Source organism: Pagrus major, chromosome 22 (genome assembly GCF_040436345.1).
Source record: "Pagrus major chromosome 22, Pma_NU_1.0".
NCBI classification, from domain to species: domain Eukaryota; kingdom Metazoa; phylum Chordata; class Actinopteri; order Spariformes; family Sparidae; genus Pagrus; species Pagrus major.
The window spans coordinates 29,392,844-29,406,714 of NC_133236.1; the positions used below are offsets into that span (position 1 = coordinate 29,392,844).

General features: G+C 43.0%; 1 protein-coding gene across 1 annotated transcript in view; it reads left to right on the top strand.

Moving 5' to 3' along the window:
• The first annotated feature begins 499 nt into the window (after nt 1–499).
• The window catches only part of disp1 (dispatched homolog 1 (Drosophila)), a 75,383-nt gene continuing 62,011 nt past the window's right edge, over nt 500–13,871 (top strand). Inside the window, exons 1-2 of the mRNA XM_073493156.1 lie at nt 500–670; nt 4,214–4,300. The gene's annotated coding sequence lies outside the window, so the exon portion shown is untranslated. The remainder of the gene's footprint in view (nt 671–4,213; nt 4,301–13,871) is intronic.

Below are 13,871 nucleotides of genomic sequence, written 5' to 3' on the forward strand. Positions count from 1 at the left end.
AGGAGGCTAGGAGGCAGGAGGCAGGAGGCTAGGAGACAGGAGGAAGGAGGCAGGAGGCAGGAGACAGGAGGCTAGGAGGAAGGAGGCTAGGAGGCAGGAGACAGGAGGCTAGGAGGCAGGAGGCTAGGAGACAGGAGGCTAGGAGACAGGAGGCAGGAGACAGGAGGCAGGAGGCAGGAGGCTAGGAGACAGGAGACAGGAGGCTAGGAGGCAGGAGGCTAGGAGACAGGAGGCTAGGAGACAGGAGGCAGGAGACAGGAGGCAGGAGGCAGGAGGCAGGAGACAGGAGGCAGGAGGCAGGAGACAGGAGGCAGGAGGCAGGAGGCAGGAGACAGGAGGCAGGAGGCAGGAGACAGGAGGCTAGGAGACAGGAGGCTAGGAGACAGGAGGCTAGGAGGCAGGAGGCAGGACACTTGGGCACTCGGTTTCCTCCTAGTTCCCTCCGAAGTTCCCTCCTCTCTCCCAGAAACCAGCTAACGGCTCCGGGTGCAAACAGAAGTTAGTGCGCAGCTGCCCGCTCAACACGGTCTGATGCTGGCGGAGCGGATACTTCAGCATCCGGCGAGACAAACAGCCCAGTGGAGGAGCGGGGACACTTTGTCACCGTCCGTTCAGCTTGTCAGCGTGTGTGTCGCCGTCCTGCCCGGCGTGTGGGTCCGTGTGAGTCCGTGTGAGTAGCGTGTCTTTGCTGTTGTTCAGCCAGCTGTTTTGGTCAGCGAGGTTAGCTGGCGGCGGCTAGCGGCTAACGTGAACTTAAGCTAGCATGTCGAGAGCAAACATCAGTGTTTGTGTGTTGTTTCGGCGGTAAAACGGAGCTGAACGATCGGAGTTAGCGGCTCTCGGTGGTGATGAGCCGCGGGAGGTGGACCCGGTTCGGATAGTGAAGCCGTGGTGTTGAAAGGTGAAGGCTAGCTCGGCTCAGACGGGTCCACTGTGATCTGATATCACGTTAAAGGCCGAAGCTAATATCGATAACGTCATCTTAATTAACACGAGAACACACACCAGCCTTTAACCAACAGTGACAAACTTAAACACAACACGTTCACACGCATGCGAGCGTGTGCGTGGTTGTAGTTGTTACAACTAGCCGGTAATAAAAAGTGTAGAAATGTCGATGTATCGATCATGTAGCAGCTCTCAGTCTACTTTCCAGGCTCAAATGTTGAAAGTGCTATTGTGCAAACTCTTCCTGTGCTGTGCTGTCCTGCTGGGTCCTGCTGGGTTCGGCTGGGTTGCTCCAGAACATGTTGGCTGACTGGAAACCGAGCCTGCTCCCACTCAGGCTTCAGTTATTTGAACACCTGCATGTGGGAGCAGGACTTGTGTTTGCAGGAAAGGGAGGTCCAACTTCACTGTCTGCATGTGACTAATGCAACTATTTGTCGATATTATACCGATTCTTTGGACAACGATACGACATTATACCGATTCTTTGGACAACGACATGATATTATACTGATTCTTTGGACAACGATACAATATTATACCGATTCTTTGGACAACGATACGACATTATACCGATTCTTTGGACAACGACATGATATTATACCGATTCTTTGGACAACGATGCGACATTATACCGATTCTTTGGACAACGGTGCGATATTATACCGATTCTTTGGACAACGATGCGATATTATACCGATTTTTTGGACAACGATACGATATATGACGATATCACAAAGTCTGCATGATACGATTCGATTCAATACAGGCGCCTGTGATCGATATGAGATGATATATGCTCAGGCCTTTTAACAAAATAATAACACAATGAGATTTTTGATAAATCATCGTCACTATAATGGATTTAATCATTAATCATTGGAACAAGTAGAACATTCTGGTGAGTTCAGAAAATGGTGTCACTTCACTGTAATGCAGCCGTTAAAACCAGGCGAGGACGACACTTCTGTCATATCACAATATAATGAACAATATACAGTCTCAGATCATTATGATGGTTTAGTATCAATGTATCCCCCAGCTCTGCTTTTAACGGGGTTGTAAATTGCAAGTTTCATCACGATACGATATTATATTGATTGGATATTTGCCGATATCACAAAGTCTGTAGGCGTATCTTAGCGATGGCGGCGATATGAATCGATGTTTTCACTCTGCATCGATGCTATTGGATGGTTGATCATTGAATCGATATATCGATCCAGATCGATGTATTATTGCACTGCTATTAGCCACTAGATCTACAGCAGTCTAATTAAACCCACATTATGTAGGTCTGCTTTTTTATTGTCTTTCAGTCTCTTAAAGTAAATAGTTTTCTTGACTTCTTCTCTTTTTTCCTAATACCTGCAGGCTACAATTTTTTTTTTTGACTAAATACATTTGACCTGCTCCATAATTTCTCTCTTGCCCTTTTAACCACTCTCTTAAATAATGTGTGCCGCTTGCCTCCAGACGAGGGCTGCAACTACCCACTATTTACATTGTTGTCTTCGACTAATCTGCCAGTTATTTACATGACTGAAGGATTAAGTGTTTAATCTATAGAATGTCAAAAATGTGGAAAATGCTCGTCAGAGTCCACAGTGACGTCCTCAGATTGCTTCTTTTGTCCAACCAACAGTCCAAAACACAAAGACTCTTCATTTACTGTCATAAATGACAAAGCAAAGCAACAGGTGTTTGTTTTTGCTCAAAAAATGAGTGAAATGATTAATAGACTATTTAAAAAGTTCATCAGTTATATGCTTTCAATCGACCAATCTATTAAATTAGTCATTGTTGCAGCTCTACTTGCCTCCAAACACTCCTAAATCTGCCCCATTATATAACATGTATGTATCCATTGGCTTCTAGAGATGTTGCATTGCACTGAGGTCAGTACTTGAGATCTACAGTCGTGGTCAAAAGTTTACATACACTTGTAACGAACATGTACATCATGGCAGACTTAAGTTCAAGTGATTTCTACATCAGGCTAGAATGGAGGTTTTGGAAAAGTCCTCCTAAAGTCGAGCAAGTGGACCGTGCTGAAGAAACAAGTCCGGTCAGGAAGCTAATGGATTTAACTGAACTTGGCTGATTCTGTCTGGAGAAATCAGCCAGAGGACGACCAGAAGCTGGTGGATGTAGATCAGAAGCACCTAACTGAAGTGAAACATTTAACCAAATATTAGAATTACTGTCTGTATATTTGGTTACATTTTCAGAAGACCTAAAATAAATTAAATACTGAACCAAACTTCATGAATGTTTTTGTGACAAAGTAGTTTGTGTTCACAGACACGAGAGCTGTAGAAATCATCGGGACTGAAGACTGACATGACGTCCATGTTCTTCACGAGTGTGTGTGAACCTTTGACTGTAAACAGCGACTACTTTTAATATGAAACGAAATCTCATTCAAGCTTCACGGTCGCAGTCAAGTTAACTTCAGATTTAATTACAGAGGAAAAAGTAAAAAGACTTCTAGTACTGTGTGCATATAGACCGGTCACTAAGCTCTGTGTCTGTAGTTTGTTGTACAAGTTTTTCTCTCACGAGCATTAGTGAACTAATCCTCTTCTTATAGCTTCTCAGCATCATATGAACGTGACCAGGAGCCAAACAACTGTTTAGGAACAGAAGTGGAAAATGAAGGCAAAGAGCACTGGGTCAGTGGGTTGGACTGAGGGAAAATATGTGGCTTCAGCACAGCATTAGTGCTGAAGCTGTCCTCTGGTCCGGAGTAAGATGTTGATTGGATTCGATACAGGAGCCTGTGATCGATATGAGATGATATCATATGTCCATTTAACACAATCAGTTACATTTATATCAACTCACAAAAAGCAACTAAAATATGATTTGACAGTTTTATTACTGAACTCTTCCGTGTAAATGTTATTTTATCAGTGGGTCCAGACATTTAAATGGAAACAATCTGTTGTCTTTAATAAAAACAAAGCTCTGTTTAGAAAGGAGCTGAGCATGGAGGGAAACGTGACACAGGCGTGCCGTGGGAATTTCAAAATAAAGGCGTATCTTAACGAAGGCGGCGATATGAATCGATGTTTTCACTTTGCATCGATGTTATTGGATCGTTGATCAATGAATCGATATATCGATCCGGATGGATGTATCGTTACACCCCTAACTTTTAATATGAAATATTTTATTAGGCCACATATTGCTGCCTTGTTTCTAATGCAGGTCTTAGGTAACAGTGTTTTTCAGTGTTTTGTCAATGCTTTCCTCCTATCAGAGCTTCCTGGAGGCTGCCAGCCGAGATCAGCACACTGTTGTCAGAAACAAGGAAACTCAAACACCAAACTCACCTGAAGAATTTACAGTAAGTAACACACACACACACACACACACACACACACACACACACACACACACACACACACGTCATAACTAATGGGATAACTGTCCGCCATCTTACCTTGGTATCCTTTACAATTGCCACTTATGGGCAGTAACTGTGGTTGTGCAGCTAAGTGCTTTACAAATAGGAAAGGACTGCCTCCTCATATCAGTACAGAGTAAATGAGAGGTTTATCTTTTTATTTACACGTCAAATAAAACTAGATAATGTAGGTGCCCCCGCCTCTTTGCGGCCAGATTATCCACCCTTTGACTGGAAAAATGGACTTGGAGACGCCCTAACCGCACTAGCATCTTGCGTCAAATAGAAAATAATCCTTTCTCTGTTCTTTCTGTACTACACACACACACACACACACACACACACACACACACACACATTTAGGCTTAATTCATGTTTTCTGAAATATGTGAGAGCATCAGAATGGCCTCCATGAGATAAATACTGTATGTATTTGTCAGTTTACACACAAGCTAATTGCAGCCACGTTTTAATTGAATTCTGCTTGTTTTTCATTACTTGGTAGTGACAAATATTTTTTTTTTCCCTCATCATTTCATGCATTTGTACTTTCTTCACTGAAGCTGGGCTGACCTCAATCTCTGTGATCCTCTCGTAGTTGCATGCATAGTTCAAAAAAGGCCACTAAGGGGCAGTCTTATGCTTGCTATTCCCCAACATCAGCCCCGTTGTCCCACTGTACAGATGCTTTCCTGTCATGTTGTGTGTCTCATGTTTGATGTATAGAAGAAGTTTGTGGACACAAGGCTAATCTGCGAAGTCTTTTAGCTATCTAGATGCCATTGTGCAAGACTTACATTTAAGTCCTTTTACTAAAATGATAATATTTACTGTAACGTATGTCGGGCCACGAGGGCTCTCATTCAGCACCATGTCTGTCCCTTGAAACTTTCTGTTTAAGAAACTTGTCTGACGACTACAGCAGCTCTGTTGTTACCTCAGGAAATGCACAGAAGTCCATTATGTGGTAAATGAATTTTGTCCCAGCAGATGATATTTTGTGGCCAGCCTCCCGTTGAATGAACTCTGTTTGGTCTTTAAGCCATCACGGAAGTGTTTTTACACGTTCCATCAGTTTTGGCTTGTTTAACAAACTGTAACTGTAACAATCATCTCATTGATGTTTTGTTGTGATTTGCTGCTTTTTTAAACACCGTATAAGGAGCTGGAGTCTGTTCTCAGAGCCGTTATCTGTTCAGTTTCTGCAATTTAAAGAGAAACTGCAATCAAGAACAGAGCCAAGTCTGGCCTGCTGATTCATACAGATACATGTGACCCCTTCCTTTGAGTGTGCCATGGAGAAACTTTTAACTAAATCCTCTCAGCTCTTTCCACCTTTCTCCCTCGCTGTCTCGTCAGCTTGTTATAGCTTATCTACACCCCCATCTGTCCCCCCTTTTTCTAAATGTCTCTGAATCCCTCCATCCTGGCCTCCCTGCCCTTATGAACAACTGGCCCGGACAGCTGGCTTTAACAGCTGCTTGCCATCTCATTTTTGGCCTCTGTCCATCTGGGCAAGATTTTTCCATGGCGTTGTCTTTTTGTAAGCCGGCGTTTCTGTTTCTAAATCAGTCTTTATTCTGTCTTTGTGTCACCATTAAGAAAAGAGCACACTGAAACCAAAATCTAGACTTTTATGTGGTTATTTTTTGACATTGGAACTATTTCTTGATGTTCAGCATCTGTTGTGTTATCTGTGTTTTCTCTCGCTCTATTAACCACCATTACCTTTTGCTAACAACACCAGTATTCATCTCCATTGCCTCAAAATGAATCCCATGTGTCATCTGCACTATAATAGCCTGGTCTGAATTGTCTTTTGTCCATCTGCTGATAATATGCTGTAATCTTTCCTGATTGTACTTGTTGGCATTTAGTTGGGGGGAAATTTCCCTGAGCAATGGCAGTAAAGCAAAGTGAGGGAACGCACGAAACGTCTGCAAAGTTTTTATTTTGTCAGAGTTGGGAAAAGGAGGCAATAAAGTCAAGCTTCAGCTGCATCTTCACATCAGATATCCATATCATCAGCCTCTTAGTTGAATAACGTATGACTATAATGTAAGGACAGGTGGGAAGATGCTGTAATATACATTTGTTTTGACTTCAATCTAAAACAGTAGTAATATAGATTGGCAGAGGTTAAACAAACTGTATAAATTGCTTCAAACCAACGTTATAGTTGAGGGATTGAGTCGTCAGATGACCGGCTGACCTCGGTGACCTTTTGTCCTGTTGCTAATGTGCAGTTGTTGGTATTGTAATTTATCTGGCCTTGCTATGAGCTGTATCCTGTGTTTTTTCTCCTCGGGCTGGCATGGGGGTAATCGGGCCGGGAGTTGGTAGCCACCAGAGGCATGACTGCACATTTGCTGTCTATAATTCAAACTGTTGCGCTGGGTTCTTTGATGTTGAGCTGAAGGATGGAGACACTGGTGAATCTGTGGACCCCTGTGGCACCAGCATGCCTAATCTCTGTCCGTCTCTGCGAAGACTTCAAAATGCTACATCGCATGGATTTGTGTCTTTTGGTGCTGACAGGCCGGACAGATCCTAGGAAGATGTCCTCCATGCTCTGAGGAGATAAAGCCTGTACATATCAGGCCTGTCAGGGACATGGATTTAGATTAGTCTGAGATAAAAACTTTGCTTTCAATGAGGATGAAATTCAACCTAGAACTCATATATCAAAGCTTTACTCTTTCCATGGGAGAACAGTCAAACCGGTCTTTGTGAAGATCCTTTGGAAATAGACCAGAAGATCTTAGTTTAAACCTGCAATAGTTGATCCTTTGTCCACTTGGGGGCAGCGGAAACAATTTGTTGTCCCTTTTAATTTGATATGGCAAACCTGTTAGCAAACAGTGTATTTAAATTTGTTTTAATGACCAACTGGATATAAATAATAAATAATAAATAAATATTCACTTTCTTAAAGCCGTTTTTGTCCTCTACCAACTCAGTGTTTGCCTATTTGGCTGCTTAATGCTCCACTATGTTCACCAGCTGGCCTCTAAGTGTGTCTGTCTAGTGTAGTGTTGGGTGCTGAGCAGGTAGTGTACAGCAGGTTTTTTTTTTACTGGAAACAGCTATGAGAGTAGGGAGAACTGAACCAAATCACAAAAGTTGCAGCAGAACAGCTAAACGATGAGCTGGGACTCACTATAAACTCTGCAAATCTGAGGGGAGCCGCAGATTAATGTGATCATTGCTACAATCGACCCTTTTCCAAGCCTCATTGTTTTCATGTCAGGATTTGATACATTGCTTCTATAGAAAGATATCAGTTACAGCTACTTTAAATAACATAAGCATATTGAGATTAGCTCACAAGTCTAAGTTGTTTAAATAATAACTGTTAAATTGTTAATTTAAATTCAAGAGTTGGCTGGATGATAAATTAAAATGGGGACTGCCATTCAAATCTCTGCTGAGTGTAAACTGCAAAACCAAACAAACTGGTCTTGAATGTGACTGTTAATTGAGATGCTCACTAAACTTAAAAACTGTAACCTGCAGTCAAAGATCTAATAAAGTACATTCAGTTTCAAGACCTCTAAACAGGAATGTCATTTCATGAGAAATGAGATACCATAACTCAAAATGTTATGCTATTGCAACTCAAATTGCTACAGGGGTTATAAATAGCTGCGTGTCACATGTTTCTTAAAAGTCACGAGGTGAAGAGGAAAAATAAAGAGTGACTAAGAAAGAAAAAAGAAGGCGTGTAAAGAGTTTCTCATTGTCCGTGTGTGCTAAAAATGGACGCGAGTTTTCAATGCTAAATCACCGGATGACTTTCTAAAATAGTTTTGACTACTGACTGCTGATGCTGGATTTATCTACCAACATCCGCCTTTACTCACACGCTCACACAGTGATTTAGAGGAAACTCAGCATGCAGGCGTCAGCTATCATCCTGTTCGTTGTATATCCTCTGATAAGATTTATTTCCCTGTGATCAGATGAAGGACCAAAGGTTATTTGGTAGTTTTCAGTTCACATTCATCCATAAAAAATAATATTTTAGCCATTAGTGGCTCAAGTTTGTCTTTTGGTCAATCTGTCTGTCCGTCAGTTGGTCTGCTACTTTAGGTTCATGGTCCCCTGAGGATGAATCCTACCCACTTCACCTCTGCCACCATCAGCAGGTTGACCTATCTGGCTTTTATATCTTGACAACTATTTGTGGCATTGCTGTGCATAGTAATCATTAAACCTGCTAAACGTCAGCATATTAGAATCGTCTTTGTGAGCATGTTAGATTGCCGATGTCAGCATAGTGCCTGAGTACAGCCTCACAGGACGACTAGCATGGCTGTAGACTTAGTCTTGATTTTGTCGTGCTTCCCTCTGTCCCTTTTGAGAATTTTTGTTAATCAGTTATAGTCATCTCTTAGACAAGATATGCTTAAAGCCACCCAGGTATGAAGAGGTATACAAGCAAATACTCAATGGTCAAACCGGATCCTTCCTATGACTTCTTGATTACACCGCTTCTTTGATTGTAGCTGGACTTAAGTCTTGGGTGTGTCTCTGGCATGTGGATAATCCCATCAGGCCAACTTGAGCCTGAGCAGACAGACGCATGGATCCTATCATGGCATCTCACAAACCATCCATCACATCGACTCCTATCTCGGTGTCTTTATGGACCTCGTAATTGAAAGCAGACTGGCCGATAGGCACTTTTCTTTTTGCTTCCTGGGCTTTACATTAAAGAAATCAATAGCGCCTGGTGCTCCTTAAAAAGCATATGTGAAATATTATAAGCTCTGGCTACTGCACTCTGCTTTCAGCTTTTGACCTAGAGAGGGCCTTGTGTGGGAAGAAGTGCTCTGAGAAACAAGCCCCGTCTCTGTGTTTTGCATCACATGGGCCCAGAGCCTTGCCACAGTATCACTGCCTGCACCACAGCTGTCACTGTTTGTATATTTGATATACTGACGGATGCCAAAAGGGAACAGGTGTTGCGTATTAGTGCCACTACTTTATTCAACCCCTGTCTGAAAAAAAGTTGACTGAGGTCGACAGAGTTGTCAGAGTGTATCATTGTAATATATATATCAATCTGACTTTTAGACTGAGCTTTGCTACAAAGTTTTCCTGAGGAAAAGGAAGAGACGCAGAAGGAGAACATGAATTAATGTGGTTCAGGTGGACTAAACCCTGTTGGACCCCAACGACAGATCAGGAACACGGGAATGTCTTTGAACATCGACCTTTTTCCTTCCCGCTGTCTCGGCTCAGGGAGTTCTGTTGGTCTGTATTGAGTTTGTAGGAATACCAACCACAGATGGAAACTTCAGCACGTTTGGTTTTGACATTTATGTCCAATATTCTTTTGTCAGAAATGGATATTATTCCACAACCCTATCTGATTCTTTTTTGAATGATCCCTGGACTTTTTGTTGTCATAGCAGTTAAATTCAATCATTTCTTGAGCTCCACATTAATCTCAAACATACATTACAGACTACCTAACTTTAGGATTTTTGAATCTGCTTGTTCTTTCCTGACCTACTGTCAGCAGCTTTACCAAATAGATATTTTGTCATCTGCCATCACATATCTGTATTTTCTGCTTAATATTGAATATAACATGTCTTCCATCACCTCACCAGTGTTGGTTTGTGTGTGTGATGCAGTGAAGTTGGTTGCTTCACTGCATCTTTCCTTGGTTGTTTGGCTCTTCAGACAAATCCCAGCAGACAGGGCCCTGGTTCCCCCCACAGAGAACAGCCTCATTAGGATTTGTTGCACAAACTGGAGAATGTTGACTGGCTGAGAGAGCAACAAGGCCTTCCCTCTCAGGGACACATGTTCCTTGCTGCGGCCTGACCCTGGAGCTCTGGGCCTTGTCGAATCATATTTGGCTCATGTGCCTCCTGGTCAGGGGCTCAGTTACCCCTGGACTAACCTTATCCTTCCTCGCTGGGACCTGTACGCAGAACGAACTTAAGGTTTTAATAAATGGACAGCTTGTTGATGCAACACAGAGGGCTGATGTTGCCATCACGAGGTATGGAGTTTGGTGAATATTGCACCCTGTACTGTTAGGCTGCTAATTTAGTGAATCAAAAGTTCAGAGAGCAAACTGCACTGAAGCGCTCTATTCACACCGCATGAGAGTAAAGTGGCACACTTCGGGTAATTATGTGACTGTAGAAGCACTGTGCACCTGGGATACATAATGAAGCATACCATGCAACAGCAACATTTGCAGTTATAATTAAGATTTAGCACAACGAATTAACGTCCAACTAAAAAACAACCTCACAAACACAAACGCTGATCTGGATGTGAATCCGTTTAGAAGTTATGTAGCCACACCACCTTTTTGCCAATTGGCCCAAACAGTAAACCAGCTGTCCTTCAGCTCATGACCAGCCTTTTTGCAAAATCTTGTGCAAGTTTGTGAATCCATCTAGAAGTTATGTGCCTATTTGTGATAGGCCTCTGCCATGGTCACGCCCCTTTTTGTAGCCAAATGGCGTGAACAAAAACACACAGCTCCACACACAAAAACTTTACCTCCGTGCCAAACGCCTCAAAAATTGTGGCCACTAAACGGTGGGGAAATTTTTGTTGACCGACCGACTGACTGACTGACTGACTGACTGACTGACTGACCGTAAGAGCCACCTATAGAGCTGCTGCTAGCAGCTAAAAGATAGTCTGTTAAAGGAGACCTATCATACTTTTTCGCTTTTCCCCTTTCTTTCATTGTTTTATATCAGTTCTTGTGCATCTAAAAGATCTTGGAAGTTAAAAAGGTCAAAGTCCGCACCAGCAGAAGCTCCTCTCTCCCACAGAAAACGCTGCTCATAAGCACCTCGTCAGTAGCCTTTAATTCCTTCACTTTGTCACAGAGTCGCACATTTGCATAATTTATGCCTGACAGCTAGTTTGGCGAGTAGGAGTTGATTTAGCGCAGCTGCTCTGTTGTTATTGTTAGCGGTGCTGGGTCAGGCATGTGTGAGTTGACCAGTCAGAGAAGACTGGGTATTCAGGAGGGGGGGTCCTTAAAGAGACAGGACCGTAGCACGTAGCACCTTTTTAAAAGGGTGGATTTTAAACATGTGAGTCAGGTCATGATGCAACTCTGTAAGACAGAGGTAAAGCTATTCAATTACTCAGACAAGCCACCCAATCTATTTTATAGAGGGTGTTCTGTTTATCACTTCCCCCTTCAACCGTCTCAGCCTGATGTAATATCATCGTCGCTCATGTTTGGCATTGACAGTCTGGGATCTGATTAAATGGGGCGGATAATTAATGAATTGGCAGACTGTAGTTCTTCAGTGTCACCTTCACCTTGGATTAGAAAAAGGACTGAAACAAAAGATCGACACAGCGGGTGAACATAAACACTATCATGGAAACACTCAGTTGTTGTGCAGCAGACACAAATGTTATGTATAATCACAGAACAAAGCCACACAGATCTTGATTGTTCGTTTCAGCTCCCACCTCTGTCAGCTCAGTTTTTCTGTCTCTTGTCCTTTTCCATGCCTGCCTGTTTCTCACCGAACAGCGAGGACTTAATAAATGTCACTTCCCGGCTGACCTTCTCTCCGACACTTTTGTCATTTCTGAACCTCCGCTCACAGCAGCTGCATTATGTGACTGAACCCTTTGCTCCGAGTTCTGTAGTTCATTTTTTTTTTACACCGTAGAGACCCATAATACCTGAGAATGTGCCCTGCGACAGAACTGGATGGAAAACTGGACCTTAATAATCACAGATGGAGAACTGGCTTATCCAAACCCCTACAGAGCAAAGCCTTTTCCTCCTCCGGCTTCTTTTATCACTGCCAGGACATTGGTACGTTCAACAAGTGGTTTGCCATGAGATTTTTGCTTTACCTCATGCTTCCTATGCTACTTCCCCAGGAACAATGATATTCAAAGTTGGACTTTACCATTAGGCAAGGTAGGCAACTGCCTTGGGTCCCCAATTAGAAGGGGGCATGAACAGCTATGGATTTTATTAGGTTTAAACAATGATGTTACTGTTGTAACTCGTATATATCCTGTAATAACTTGTTGGCTGAATCTCTGGAGTGTAAACCTGGAGGTAACAAACACGAGAGAGGAAAATGTGCAGCATTGCTGGTTCCAGTGGTGGAAAAAGTATTCAGAGTAATACTGCAGAATAGGAATTAGGGAATCAATGTATTATTTTACATTCAAAGCTTCTATTGAGGATTTCAACTGAAGCTCAGAATGTCTGTCTTCATTTTATGAAGACATCACCCCAACGTCGTAGGCTGTGCTCCCAATACCACCACCACCACCATCATTGTAGATGACCGTTTTAAGAGAAATTGCACAGAGTTAGTCTTTCCTCTGACACGTGTATCTCTCTCACTCTTTCTCTTCTTCCTCTGCTTCATTCTCCTGAAAGGCGTCCAGCAGTCTGAAACCTTAATTCAATAAGAGATAAATTGGAAAAATGTGCAAATGTAAGGCATAATTTCAGCTCGCCGGCCAGAGGAACATTTTGGGAGTGCATTTGGTACTCCCCTTTTTTTTAACATAACTGGCCTCTTCCCTCCTTCGCTCTCTTTTCTCTGTGTGCTGTAAATTGTCCCGGGGATCCATCTGCTTTCTTGCTGTGGAAGAGTTAAGAGTCTGTTCATTAGACTGACACAAACCAGAGAGGCTTCATAAGGGTGGGAAGGTGCACCCAGGGAGGGGTGAGGCAAGGGAGGGAGAACGAAAGAGAGCAGTCTTGGCCCTGGCCCAAGCCTGCTGATTGGGTCACAATACCGAGGGGGATGGATAGGTACAGATGGAGTGGCAGATGAAGGAGGGTCAGCCTGATCCATTTCTTTTGTTTCACTTAATGAAGACCTTTGTGGAGCTTGGGCCCATCCATAAATTTGACTAAAAGGCTGTAGAGCTGCTGCCAAGCAGAGCGATTCAGCATGCCTCCCTCCCTCTCTTCGTCCCTCCTTCCCTCTCTGACTCCTTCTTTCTTTTCCCTCTTTTTTGCTCTGCATCCTCTGAACCTCTCTCTACCTTTTTATGTTATCTTGCATTGTCCCTCCTCTTCCTTTCCTCAGAGAAGTGCTGCTGATCTGCAGCCAGGGTTTTACTGCTCATTTACTGATTTAACTGTGTTTAATTTTGGTCACATTGAGTTCCATGTCTGTTTGTGTTTTATGCTTTTTTAGCCTACTGGTGTGGAGCCAGATGTTTTTTTTTCTTCTCAGCCAGCAAGTTTGCCTTCTTCCGTGTTGATTAAACTTGACAAAAACCATGTTCACTGCTCTGCATACCAGTTTGATAAAGCTATATGGACACACCTGCATCCAAACAATCACACATGGCACATATATGCACACTGTACAGGTCAACATAGCTGAACTACAGCAGCATTTGGCTTGCATTTCCTTGGCAGCAGCGTCTTTGGAGTAGATTGACTGGGAGCAGACCTTCAAAGCTGTTTTCAGTACAGAGTTTTACTGATGCTCATTTTGTTTTGGAGTAGTGGTGGACGCAGCGG